The 14473-nt window shown below is 43.0% G+C and overlaps 1 pseudogene; it reads left to right on the top strand.

Annotated features, from left to right (window-relative positions):
• The first annotated feature begins 6878 nt into the window (after nt 1-6878).
• Nucleotides 6879-11792, top strand: LOC120054779 (annotated as a pseudogene).
• Nucleotides 11793-14473: the final 2681 nt, after the last annotated feature.

Genomic DNA, 14473 nt, shown 5'->3' with positions numbered 1-14473 from the left:
CTAAAGCATCCGCCAACTCCTGGACAGTCTGTGGTGCAACGTGGCGTTGGTGGATGGAACGAGACATGATGTCCCAGATGTGCTCAATTGGATTCAGGTCTGGGGAACGGGCGGGCCAGTCCATAGCATCAATGCCTTCCTCTTGCAGGAACTGCTGACACACTCCAGCCACATGAGGTCTTGCATTAGGAGGAACCCAGGGCCAACCGCACCAGCATATGGTCTCACAAGGGGTCTGAGGATCTCATCTCAGTACCTAATGGCAGTCAGGCTACCTCTGGCGAGCACATGGAGGGCTTTGCGGCCCCCCAAAGAAATGCCACCCCACACCATGACTGACCCACCGCCAAACCGGTCATGCTGGAGGATGTTGCAGGCAGCAGAACGTTCTCCACGGCGTCTCCAGACTCTGTCACGTCTGTCACATGTGCTCATGTGCTCAGTGTGAACCTGCTTTCATCTGTGAAGAGCACAGGGCACCAGTGGCGAATTTGCCAATCTTGGTGTTCTCTGACAAATGCCAAACGTCCTGCACGGTGTTGGGCTGTAAGCACAACCCCCACCTGTGGACGTCGGGCCCTCATACCACCCTCATGGAGTCTGTTTCTGACCGTTTGAGCAGACACATGCACATTTGTGGCCTGCTGGAGGTCATTTTGCAGGGCTCTGGCAGTGCTCCTCCTGCTCCTCCTTGCACAAAGGCGGAGGTAGCGGTCCTGCTGCTGGGTTGTTGCCCTCCTACGGCCTCCTCCACGTCTCCTGATGTACTGGCCTGTCTCCTGGTAGCGCCTCCATGCTCTGGACACTACGCTGACAGACACAGCAAACCTTCTTGCCACAGCTCGCATTGATGTGCCATCCTGGATGAGCTGCACTACCTGAGCCACTTGTGTGGGTTGTAGACTCCGTCTCATGCTACCACTAGAGTGAAAGCACCGCCAGCATTCAAAAGTGACCAAAACATCAGCCAGGAAGCATAGGAACTGAGAAGTGGTCTGTGGTCACCACCTGCAGAACCACTCCTTTATTGGGGGTGTCTTGCTAATTGCCTATAATTTCCACCTTTTGTCTATTCCATTTGCACAACAGCATGTGAAATTTATTGTCAATCAGTGTTGCTTCCTAAGTGGACAGTTTGATTTCACAGAAGTGTGATTGACTTGGAGTTACATTGTGTTGTTTAAGTGTTCCCTTTATTTTTCTGAGCAGTGTATATATATTTACACACGTTGAGGTTGGAATAATACTATCAAATGGTGAGAATGCCCTTTTGGTGTAAGAGCTGTTTGAAAAGACTCCCTGAAATGTCAGCCTGTTTTGGTGGGATGGAATTTTGGCCTGTCTGGTGACATCACCAGGCGGTAAATTAGTTAAAGATAGACTCATCGAAGTGACGATGCTACGAGTACCGCAGATATTGAGATGAGCTTGATGCAAGACTTTTCTCTCAGTCACACACAGTATCTGCAAGTGGAGCAGCGGTCTAATGCACCACATCTTAGTGCTAGAGGCGTCACTACAGACCCTGGTTCGAATCCAGGCTGTATCACAACCGGCTTATTGGGAGTCCCATAAGGCGGCGCACAATTGGTCCAGCGTTGTCTGGGTTTGGCCAGTGTAGGCCGTCATTGTAAATAAGAATTTGTTCTTAACTGACTTGCCTAGTTAAATAAAAAAACAGTGGAGAAGTTGAGCCTCGCGTTTCAACACTAGTAGTTGTGGAAATGAATCCACTATGCTGTTTATTTTCTACGTCATATCGCTGAGTCTACCTTTAATATAACCTAGGGAGTCTCTGTCTAGGCTTGATGTGCATTACCGTCGACCGGCTTGTACATAAAGCATCCTCCATTCAAGCTGAAAAGGCAAAACATGAAGCATGACATTATACAGAACATTAATAGACAAGAACAGCTCAAGGACAGAACTACATCAAAAAAAAAATTAAAGGCACACGTAGCCTAAATATCAATACATACACTAGGTCAAATAGGTGAGAGGCGTTGTGCCGTGAGGTGTTGCTTTGTCTGTTTTTTTAAACCAGATTTGCTGTTCATTTGAGCAATATGAGATGGAATGGAATTCCATGTAATAATGGCTCTATTTAATACTGTATGCGTTCTTGAATTTGTTCTAGATTTGGGGACTGTGAAAAGACCCCTGGTGGCATGTCTGGTGGGCTAAGTGTGTGTGTAAGTTTACTATGCAAACAATGTGATTTTCTTCACATTAATGTTTCTTATAGAAAGAAGTGATGCAGTCAGTCTTTCCTCAACTCTTAGCCAAGAGAGACTAGCATGCATAGTATTTACAATGAAGAGCAAGACGTGGCGCACTGTTCTGGGCCAGCTTAACTAGGTATTTCCTTGCAGTACTCGACCACACGACTGGACAATAATCAAGATAAGACAAAACTAGAGCCTGCAGGACTTGCTTTTTGGAGTGTAGTGTCAAAAAATTAGAGCATCTCTTTATTACGGACAGACCTCTCCCCATCGTTACAACCATTGAATCTATATGTTTTGACCATGACAGTTTACAATCTAAGGTAACACCAAGTAATTTAGTCTCCTCAACTTGTTCAACAGCCACACCATCCATTACCAGGTTCAGCTGAGGTCTAGAACTTAGGGAATGATTTGTAACAAATACAATGCTCTTAGTTTTAGAGATGTTCAGGACCAGTTTATTCCCTACCACCCATTCCAAAACTGACTGAAACTCTTTGTTAAGGGTTACACTGACTTCAGTAGCTGCGGTTGCTGATGTGTATATGGTTGAATCACCAGCATACATGGACACACATGCTTTGTTTAATACCAGTGGCAGGTCATTGGTAAAAATAGAAATGAGTAGAGGGTCGCGAGAGCTGCCCTGCAGTACACCACACTTTACATGTTTGACATTAGAGAAGCTTCCATTCAAGAAAACCCTTTGAGTTCTATTAGCTAGATAGCTCTGAATCCACAATATTGCTGAGGTTGAACATTTGTTTACAGAGAAATAGCATTGTAATTGCTCAAACAACTGATACTAACTGCGTTGCGGAATTGACAACCCCCCATTTATTTATTTGTAATTTTTTTTCACACAATGCTGCTACGGGCTGTCGTTCTGCCCACAAATTTTCTATGGGATTGAGGTCAGGGCTTTGTGATGGCCACTCCAATACCTTGACTTTGTTGTCCTTAAGCCATTTTGCCACAACTTTGGAAGTATGCTTGGGGTCATTATCCATTTGGAAGACCCATTTGCGACCAAGCTTAAACTTCCTGACTGATGTCTTGAGATGTTGCTTCAATATATCCACATCATTTTCCTGCCTCATGATGCCATCTATTTTTGAAGTGCACCAGTCCCTCCTGCAGCAAAGCACCCCCACAACATGATGTTGCCACCCCTGTTTTTCACGGTTGGAATGGTGTTCTTCGGCATGCAAGCCTCCCCCTTTTTCCTCCAAACATAACGGTGGTCATTATGGCCGAACAGTTCTATTTTTGTTTCATCAGACCAGAGGACATTTCTCCAAAAAGTACAATCTTTGTCTCCATGTGCAGTTGCAAACCGTAGTCTGGCTTTTTTTATGGAGGTTCTGGAGCAGTGGCTTCTTCCTTGCTGAGCGGCCTTTCAGGTTATGTCGATATAGGACTCGTTTTACTGTGGCTATATATAATTTTGTACCTGTTTCCTCCAGCATCTTCACAAGGTCCATTGCTGTTGTTCTGGGATTGATTTGCACTTTTTGCACCAAAGTACGTTAATCTCTAGGAGACAGAACGCGTCTCCTTTCTGAGCGGTATGACGGCTGCATGGTCCCATGGTGTTTATACTTGCGTACTATTGTTTGTACAGATGAACATGGTACCTTCAGGCGTTTGGAAATTGCTCCCAAGGATGAACCAGACTTGTGGAGGTCTACAATTTTTTTTCTGAGGTCTTGGCTGATTTCTTTTGATTTTCCCATGATGTCAAGCAAAGAGGCACTGAGTTTGAAGGTAGGCCTTGGAATACATCCACAGGTACACCTCCAATTGACTCAAATTATGTCAATTAGCCTATCAGAAGCTTCTAAAGCCATGGCAGCATTTTCTGGAATTTTCCAAGCTGTTTAAAGGCACAGTCAATTTAGGGTATGTAAACTTCTGACCCACTGGAATTGTGATACAGTGAATTATATGTGAAATAATCTGTCTAAACAATTGTTGGAAAAATGATTTGTGTCATGCACAAAGTAGATGTCCTAACCGACTTGCCAAAACTATAGTTTCTAAACAAGAAATTTGTGGAGTGGTTGAAAAATGAGTTTTAATGACTCCAACCTAAGTGTATGTAAACTTCCGACTTCAACTGTAAGTAAGCATTTCAAGGTAAGGTCTACACCTGTTGTATTTGGAGCATGTGACAAATAAAATGTCATTTGAGCCAAACTTAAGTTAGCGAGCTACTAGGTCTCTCTTTATGTAGTGTTGTGGTGTCTCTCTTGTCGTGATGTTTGTTTTGTCAAATATTTACATTTTTAATCCCAGCCCCCATCCCTGCAGGAGGCCTTTTGGTAGGCCGTCATTGTAAGTAAGAATTTTTGATTAACCGACTTGCCTAGTTAAATAAAGGTTCAAACAAAAAATAAGAAACTTTTCAATACAATTTCTAAACAATAAACCGAGCTCTCCCTCGTGCTGCGTTTAACAGCAATGAGATTCATTCTACTTGCATGTAGTCCAGGGCGGCTAGGGCAAAAACCAAAACGTGTACTCCTTGGGGTCCTGATGACTGAGTTTGGGAAATGCTGATGGAGTCTAGTTAAGTTGACAAGTTCTACATGTGCTTCCTCGATGCCGGGTGTCTTTTGCTGCCATTGCATTGCTGCTCTAACTAGGTGTTGCTCACTATGCTTGCTGTTTTCTGATATCCCACCACCCCATTCTCCACTTGTCTAGGTTCTGTGTTTCTTCCTTCAGGGAATTTGGTATAGAATATCGTGCTCACTGCCTGTAGTTATTTTATCATATTTATATGATGCTTTGCTCTGGCAGTGAGCTACCCTGAAAGAGCAGAGCACTAATGCCAAGACTATCATGTTTTATGGAAGACCCAGATGCAGACAGTGTCAAAGTAACAAAAGTTTATTACTAGAACAGGGGGCAGGCAAAACGACAGGTCAAGGGCAGGCAGAGGTCAGAGTCCAAAAGGTACAGAACAGCAGGCAGTCTCAGGGTCAGGGTAGGCAGAGGTCAATAATCCAGTGTGGTGTGACAAGGTACAGAACAGCAGGCAGGCTCAGGGTCAGGGCAGGCAGAATGGTCAAAACCAGGAAAACTAAAAAAACAGGAACTAGCCACAGACAGGCGCAAGGGGAAAACCACTGGTAGGCTTGACAAACAAAACGAACTGGCAACAAACAAACAGAGAACACAGGTATAAATACACTGGGCATAATGGGGAAGATGGGTGACACCTGGAGGGGGGTGTAGACAAGCACAAAGACAGGTGAAAGAGATCAGGGAGTGTCAAAGACTATGCATTGTAACCTTTTCTAATAAATGGTTAAAGGTACACTTGGTGTTTCCTTTATGAACCCTAGTTGTCAAAAAATATGAAAATGCTGATGGAAAATGGTGTCCCATAAAGTATGCATATTTAGCCTTCTTGCCATTAAAGCTAGTTATTCTTAAGCCTAGGCGTCCCGCTAACGGACAACTTCCGGTGACACTGGAGGGCACGCAATTCAAATAAATAATCATAAAAATTATGAATATTAAACATTTAGGTACATACAAGTGTCTTATATCGGTTGAAATCTTAAATTCTTGTTAATCTAACTGCACTGTCCAATTTACAGTAGCTATTACAGCGAAAGCATCCCATGCGATTGTTTGAGGATGGCGCCCCACATCAAAATATTTTTACACCAGCACAGGTTTCATAAATTCACAAATAGCGATTAAATATTAACTTACTTTTTGACAATCTTCCTCTGATTTGTCATCCAAAGGGTCCCAGCTATAACATGTAGTGTCGTTTTGTTAGATAAAATCCTTCTTTATATCCCAAAAAGTCAATTTAGTTGGCGCCATCGATTTGAGTAATCCACTCGTTCAACATACAAAGAAAGGAGTCCGAAAATCTACCCCTAAACTTTGTTTCAACAAGTCAAAATGCGTTTCTACTTATTCCTCAGATACCCTAACATGTAATCAAACTATAATATTTCTTACGGAAAGAAGTATGTTCAATAGGAAACCGATTTTAGCAGGTGCGTCTTGTCTTTGTCCGCGCAAACACGAATTTTCAAGCCGGTGTCCTTATACTAAAACTGTTTTTTCTTATTCGTGCAAGTTACAAGCCTGAAACCTTGAACATAGACTGCTGACACCCAGTGGAAGCCATAGGAATTGCATCCTGGGAGGTAGAATTGAGTATGCCCTTATACCGGCCATTGGAAGAGCATGGTCTCTCAAAAAAAACGTCATTCAGACAGAAAGTGGAGAAAAAAGGGGTCTAGCCTGATGAAGTTTTAAGAATGGAAATGATGCAGTTGCAGCCTTAATGGATGATGCTTTATGTACCTAGGTTACCTTTAACAGACCAATAAGAAATAGAGTTCCAAACCTCTCTGCCAATAACAGCTAGTTTTCAGTTTTCCCCTCCCCACTCCCAGATAGTCCTAGCAAAATTCTTGCTCAAGAAATTGCTCTTTGCTAAGAAGCTATTTTTGTTTCTTTTTGACCATTTTAATTGAAAACAATCAGAGTAAGGTACTTAATTGTTACCAAGAAATGATTTGATATTAAGATAAAAACGGCTGCATTGGACCTTTAATTCATCAAACGTCATGTATTTGGGAAACTCCCTCTCCTTTGGGACCTCTGTCTCGAGCAGCCCTCCCCTTGTGCTCTGGCAGCCTGAGCCTAGGTAAAATCATTTGGTGAGGAGAGAATCAAGAGGGATCTGCTGGCTTGGACGTTGGCCTTATGGTTAAATCCAAACGCAAGACGATATTAAATAGCCACTGTTTTGTCAGAGAAAAAGAGAAAACCATATCTACAATGCCAGTTATCGAACTGCCCAGTAATAACCCAGAAAGTGAAAGGTGAGTTATGATAGTGTAATTTAGCTAGTAATTTATAGCTAGCTAACTCCAGAAGGGCTAAGCTAATTCATTAGCCACAGAGGCCTACGCAGCTAACGTTAGTATATACATGCCACTTGTTTACTCTTTTTACTGGGGATATTAGCTATGTATCTAATAACGAGTCCGTGGAACAATATTGTTCTAAACTTACTTTCGTTATTTATCTTAAAGTTGAATAACTATATTTAGCTTTGATCGATGTCTGTATAATTGTGGTTATTAAAGTTGGCTGCGGTTTTATTTCGAACAATAATTTGTCATTTAGCATTCTGCGGTTGTTTTTGGCTAAGGACAGGTGTTCGGTAGCTAACTAGCTAGCCAGTTTACCAGCTAATGTTAGTTTACTAGCTTTGTCGACAATGTACTGTTTACTTGCTTCATATGTGAGATTAAGAAACAAACGATCTAACGTTACGGCAATATGTTTCTCAATAATGGTGGAATAAATGGACTGACCCATGTTATTTCGTCGAATGTTCTGGGAGATGTTAGTTAACTAGTTAGCCAGCTGGCTAGTGATTTTAAAGCATTAGGCACATCCATGTTGTTGTCTATACCCATTTCAGACAAGATGTGGTATGTTACCAGTAAAAAAGGCAATGTTTCCTAAAAAATTTTTTTTTACTCCATACATTTTCCCTGACACCCAAAAGTACTCGTTACATTTTGAAAGCAGGACAGGAAAATTGTCCAATTCACCCACTTAATGATCGAGCAGACTCACTAAATACAGATTTTTGTCTGTATATGAAAAGGATACTAGCTACTGTTACTAGCCATTACAGCAAATATTTAACTTGCAACCCTTCAACACTTGTTAGCTGCTCACCTGCCGGTATCAAGATCATATCTGTTCACTCACACTCAATGTGATTTATTAACCAATATTTGTTTGGCCAATTAAAAGCCTTGATGGCTTGACTGACTGTTATCCTAGTTTAAGAATAACATGAGTGACAGCTAGCTAACTTACCAATTGGTCAGTTCCCAGTCAGTACTTGTGCCTAACACCTAAAGTACTGGATGTACAGTCTCTAAAAGTAGGCAATTTAACTAAAAAAAACTAGCTATTTGCACATTTTGTTTTGGTTAAGTCTGTTCCCAATGGGTGTAAAATGCTGTTATTTATGGTCTGTTATGTTGGTGGGGCATTGAGCAGCAGTCTGTTTACTAGATGAAGAGGCCTCTTGAAACTTAGTCCCCACCATTTTAAGTGATTTGAGTAGAGGTTAGGTGTCCCTGATTGCCTCAAAATTATTCCCCTTTGGCCTAATATCTAGTGTATTTTTCTGCGAGACAGTATTTTTCTACATCACATTCATTCAACTGTTAATGGCTCTTATGCAAGTGGTGGAGACTCATTTCCCAGCTGACTAAGCCAACTGTCACAATTTAAGCCTATTCATGAATATTGCCTACTGTGTAGCAGAGTGTAATGGGGATTTTAAGGAGTATTGTGAAGAGGCTTAACTTGGCATAGAATAGCAGTGCTGTTGAATCTGTGGGAACAACGTGCAGGTGGAATGCGAACGGACAGGGATTTGACATAAGGATGCTAGTTGGATATTATTTGCGATCTGGTCATGCAGTTTCCAAAGGAACCTTATTCACTAGAACCACTTATTAGGGATTCCAGTCAATATGCCGCACAAATGATGAGCCTATGACGCCATCTTGACGATGGTTGAGGGATATCACTGTTACTCAGAGGTTGAGCTCCAAGGTTGACACAATGCTTCTTACTTTGCTTTCACATGCCTGCTCCACATATAACGCTGGAGTGGTGTTTGCGTAAGAGCGCGTCCATGAGCAGTATGTCACCCCTAATGGGGTTTGTTCACTTTTCAACCTCTGAGAATTGGCATACTCACCTCTGCTAGCGCAACCCCCACACAAAAGCTTATTCTGAATCTTAACTAGAACACACACTCACGTTGTGGCTTCAGCAAAATGGCTGATCGGTGGTGGGTAATCTGGCACATGTCTCAATGACGTAAGAGGTTGGTGTTTTTGTCCTCAGTGCAGACTTGAATTAGGCCAAAAACGACACTATTTTTACCACCCTCATTTTTAGCTGAAATTGTTCTCAGTATTTTTCCATTGACGTTGTCACCACCTTTTTTGCCACAAGTAGCAGTCATCTCTCCCCATAGGCTACTCCTACTGTGACAGTTCTCTCTGATTAATCAGTGATGTCAACTGTAATTGATTCCCAAAGGTAGAAATCAACCTGATTGAAGGCAGTCATTTTGTCATAACTCATTGGGACATCCTGTTACCGAATGTGCTTTGTTGCCAACAAAGCAAATAAAATGTCTCCTGCCTGTTACTTATTTAGCCTCAAGCAAAGTGTTCTGTTCCGACATGTAAAGATTTAGTCAGTGGAACAGTTTGAACTTCAATCCTTTGTCCTGGTTAGGGTACCTATTCAAATGACAATGTTTTACCATATTAGTCATGTGAGTTACATGGACTAGAATGATGATACATTGACTTCCAAAGGTACATTTTCCCTGGTCTCCAGTTAGGCTCGCTCATAGTCAGTGAATCCTTGAGGAATAATGGCTCCGTTCTTCTGTGTCCTCCAGTCCGAGGCGGTGTTCCCGCTGTTGCAGTAACCCGTGTCCGGGGCCTCTGTGGTGTTCCTGATGCCCCTCACCCACCCCTAAAGATCCCAGGTGGGCGAGGGAATGACCAGCGGGATCACAATCTTTCAGCTAAGCTATTCTACTCTGTGAGTCCACTCTCGTATCTTTCTCCTTCATCCTCTGGTGTTAAGCTACCTGTATCAAACCTCTCTTCATACCTGCTAATTTCTCCATTCTCCTGCAGGATGCTCGGTTGCTGGTTCTTGAGGAGCCGCCCCCCGCCAATGGCAGAGTGCGTTTCCTGCTCTTTGAGCCCCGTTGCTCAGAGGGCAAGCACTGTGTCTGGAGGGGGGTGCTGAAAGGGGGGAACATCTACATCGAGATCCCCCCTGGAGCTCTGCCCGAGGGCAGCAAAGACAGGTCAGTGATCCAATGCAAGAACAACCTCTCGTTGTCCTCTGGTTTTACTTTAGACTGTTTTTGTTGTCTTTTAAAGGCGCAATATGCAGAAATCACTCTGCCATTGCTGGTGTGTAAAATTCTAAAATGTTTGCCGAATTTCAGGTGACAACTAGTGTGGAGAGTCATTGCACCAGCTAAACTGCTGTGAAATCTTTTCATTAACCAAAAATATAGTATATAGTATATCCAGATGCAAAAAAATGAAATTTTCGGACAGGGACGCATAGAAATGGCACGCACAGAATGGATCTACCGCTTATCAGACTTGCTTACAATGAGAATGACAGCTCTATAACTCAAATTTCTATGTGAATTTGGTCTGGTCGCGCACAAAGATACATATTGCGTCTTCAACTAGTTTGATGTTGTTTCATGGTAGATGGACTTAGTTTCTATTGCTTGCTGACTGCAATGCACTACCTTCATAACTCATTGACTTACTTAATCTCTCCAGTTTCGCTCTCCTGCTGGAATGTGCGGAAGAAAAGCTGCAGGTTGACCATGTCTTCATCTGCTTCCACAAGAACCGAGACGACAGAGGTAAGTCACTGTGTGTGTCTGCTTCCAGTCAAACACCTCTGTTAATACTTTATGTGCTTTGTTATGAGGCAGTTCTCTCACTGTCCTTTTCTCTCTTCAGCATCTCTGCTGCGTACCTTCAGCTTCCTGGGCTTTGAGATTGTGAGGCCGGGTCATCCACTCGTCCCTACCCGCCCCGATGCTTTCTTCATGGCTTACAGCATCGAACGAGACTCCTTCGACGATGAATAATGGATCACAAACATGCCACAAATGCATACATATACACACACACGTTAGCTTTTACCTACCCTTCCCCATCCCACTTCATCACTTGGGGAAAATAAATATGATCAAAATTCAGTAAGGTCAAGGTTTCCTGTGAAATAGTTTATTTACTTTGATGTGAAGTATTACAATGACATTTGAACTAGTGTGTAATGTTAAACCAAGAATGTATCCTTATTAAATTTGGGAAATGTTTCCTCAACACTGTACTAATTTCCACGTGTAGTACTGATTTCCCCCTTCCCCATCCATTACAATGATCATCTCTAGGCTGTACAATTTATGGTGAAAATGTCCATGCTGCATATTCATGTTATGCTTTGTTTTCTTGGCTATTTCCTGTTGATTTTCATGTTTTATATTGATTTGATTTTAATGTGTGCATGAACTTTGATTTCTAGTTTTGATCCACTTGACTGAAATCTGCATGTTGTAACAAGTGCCCGAATAAAAATGCTCACCTTAACAAGTGGATTTTTGCCTTATGTTTATGTGTGTAGGGATTGGGGAAAGGGCATTGAAATATGTGTAACAATTTATAAGACGTATTTTGTGGGCACGCGTACCAGAGTTGTAGAAGCATCTGTTTAAACTTGATCAGTCGGTGTTGAATTTAACCTAATGCACTTTAAGTTGATATTTTAAAATCTTTACTGTGATCTAATGGGGCTCCTTGGATCCATGAAAAGTTAATTATAGAACACAGTGCATATACATTTGATTTGGATCTGATATGTAATTTGCTCAATATCCTTGGTGGAAAGCAATGCTGTGGAAAAATGTTTAATAAAAAAGCTAACCTTTTATTCATTCCAGATGTTCAAGATAGATTCTGACAACATGAATGTTAAATATCATCCACATTTTACATTAGATTAGAGCAGGGTATCCCTAAGTCTGTCCTGGGACCCCACCTGGGTGCACATTTAGTCTTGCCCTAGCACTACACATCTGATTCAAATAATCAAAGCTTGATGAGTAGTTATTTTAATCAGCTGTGTAGTTCTAGGGCAACAAACAAAACATGCACCCAGGGGGGGCTCAGGACAGAGTTTGGGAAACCCTTGATTAAGACTTCAATTAACAGATATGAAACAGACATGAGTAATCACAACTTCCTGTCCACTGTGTTGTGGAGTCCTAGTTGTGCTGTGGCCCTCATCACAGTTTCAGAGTCAGTGAAGGAGATGTACTGTATACACAGGCAGTGCTCCCAGTCCAGACTGGGCAGGTCCTGGATCAGCCCTCTCTCTGCCAGCTTCAGCATTAGAAGGGCCTGCTTGACTGACAGCCAGTTGTGCAGAGTGGAAGGCACGGTGGGATTTACCCTGAAGAGCTCAACATGTGGACCCCAGAGCAGAGCCTGCAGGACCCCCACTACGTCTGCTATCTGTAGCCCACTACCCCCATCCTGAAGCCAGGAGGCTAGCTGGAGAAGCCCTGGTAGATATGGGGAGCTCTGGATGGTGCCATCTGAACTCTGTGTATGTTGAGAGGGAGCATTGTCAGAGAGGTACAGGCAGTACTCTAGCAACACTCCGAACTGAGACTGTATGGATGGAGCAGCATGAGCAGGCTGAAAGAGACTGGGGTCACTGTGACTGGTGTGATTGGTCAACGCCACACGAGGGGTTCCCCACTTTCTCCATAGCTCCTGAATCTCTCCTTTTATCTTCTCTTTTTCATTCTCCAATAACTCAATTTCTTCACTTCTTCCACTTTCTTCTGCTTTGTCTGCGTCTGTTTCCCCCCCTCTCTCCCTTGGCCATACCAGCAAGATGCCTTGAGCCTTCAGCTCAGCGCAAGTGGCTGCATTACTGCACAGGTGTTGTAACCCCAAGGCTAACTGTAGCAGCAGAATACTCAGTTGCCTTTCATACACTAATGGTTTAAAGGTCTGCAGGAACCTTCCCTCTTGTACAAAGTCTTCCAAAGTAGCCTGTGGTAAGTCTCTCTCAATTGTCACTGCATATCCCTTGAGCAATAGTGAAGCAACTGTAGGTCCACTGCTCTCCTCAGACTTCGCTTGACTTTGGTCTGCCTCAATTCTGCTCTCATCTGGTGATTCTGTCCCTGTCTGATCAGACTGTGAGGAGTCTGAAGTGGTTGTGTTTTTGGTTCCAGGTTCTTTCTCCAGTGCTGGGCATGATGGGAAAGATACAATGACCTGCTGGATGTTGACATTGGGCGGTACTGAGGTAGGTTGAGACAAGGGGCCAACATCACTGCTCACCTGGGAATGAAACCAGGGACGAAATTAGAACATCCAAAAACCTTTCACTTCCTTAACAAGGCTTAGTCACATTAAAATATGTTTTTCTCCTCTATTGTACAGTCATATCCGATTCATTCACAGTCTTACAAAAGACACCTAATCTAAAATTAGGATTCCCATTAGCTGCTGCTAAAACAGCAGCTACTCTTCCTCATGCTAAAAAGCCTTTCTAAGACATGGATGTTTGCTGTTGTCTGTACAGTCTGTTAGGTTGCTCAACACCCATTGACAGTTCAGAGGAAATGTGTCACTGGAGTCGGGGGTTGCCAAACTCGCTATATAATGGTGCAGAACATGACTGTTGCTTGAGGTGGAGCTTAGAAATGAGCCCTTTTGTTGAGTATCTCTTATCTTTGGCTGTTGGCCTTATCGTGGCTTTTTACATTTGGTGCAGCTGTGTTTGCATTCTACTTGACTTTTGCATTGTGCACAACTCAAGTATGAATACTGCTTGAGCATGATGCATAAACTGCACAAACTTATTTACAACCACAGACAGATGCTGGCACTAAGACCGCACTCAGTCAGCTGTATAAGGAAATAAGCAAACAGGAAACCACTCACCCAGATGCGGCGCTCCTAGTGGCCGGAGACTTTAATGCAGGGAAACTTAAATCAGTTCTACCAAATTTCTATCAACATGTTAAATGTGCAACCAGAGGGAAAAAATTCTAGATCACCTGTACTCCACACACAGAGACGCGCACAAAGCTCTCCCTCGCCCTCCATTTGGTAAATCCGACCACAACTCCATCCTCCTGATTCCTGCTTACAAGCAGGAAAATTAAAGCAGGAAGCCCAGTGACTCGGGCTATAAAAAAGTGGTCAGATGAAGCAGATGCTAAACTACAGGACTGTTTTGCTATCACAGACTGGAACATGTTCCGGGATTCTTCCGATGGCATTGAGGAGTACATCACATCAGTCACTGGCTTTATCAATAACTGCATCGAGGACGTCGTCTCCACAGTGACTGTACGTACATACCCCAACCAGGAGCCATGGATTACAGGCAACATTCGCACTGAGCTAAAGGGCAGAGCTGCCGCTTTCAAGGTGCGGGACTCTAACCTGGAAGCTTACAAGAAATCCTGCTATGCCCTGCGACGAACCATCAAACAGGCAAGGCATCAATACAGGGCTAAGATTGAATCATACTACACCGGCTCCGACGCTCGTCTTATGTGACAGGGCTTGCAAAATATTACA

Source organism: Salvelinus namaycush, chromosome 10 (genome assembly GCF_016432855.1).
Source record: "Salvelinus namaycush isolate Seneca chromosome 10, SaNama_1.0, whole genome shotgun sequence".
Classification (NCBI taxonomy): domain Eukaryota; kingdom Metazoa; phylum Chordata; class Actinopteri; order Salmoniformes; family Salmonidae; genus Salvelinus; species Salvelinus namaycush.
The sequence above is the reverse complement of the archived record's forward strand: the minus strand, read 5'-3'. Positions and strand labels throughout refer to the sequence as shown.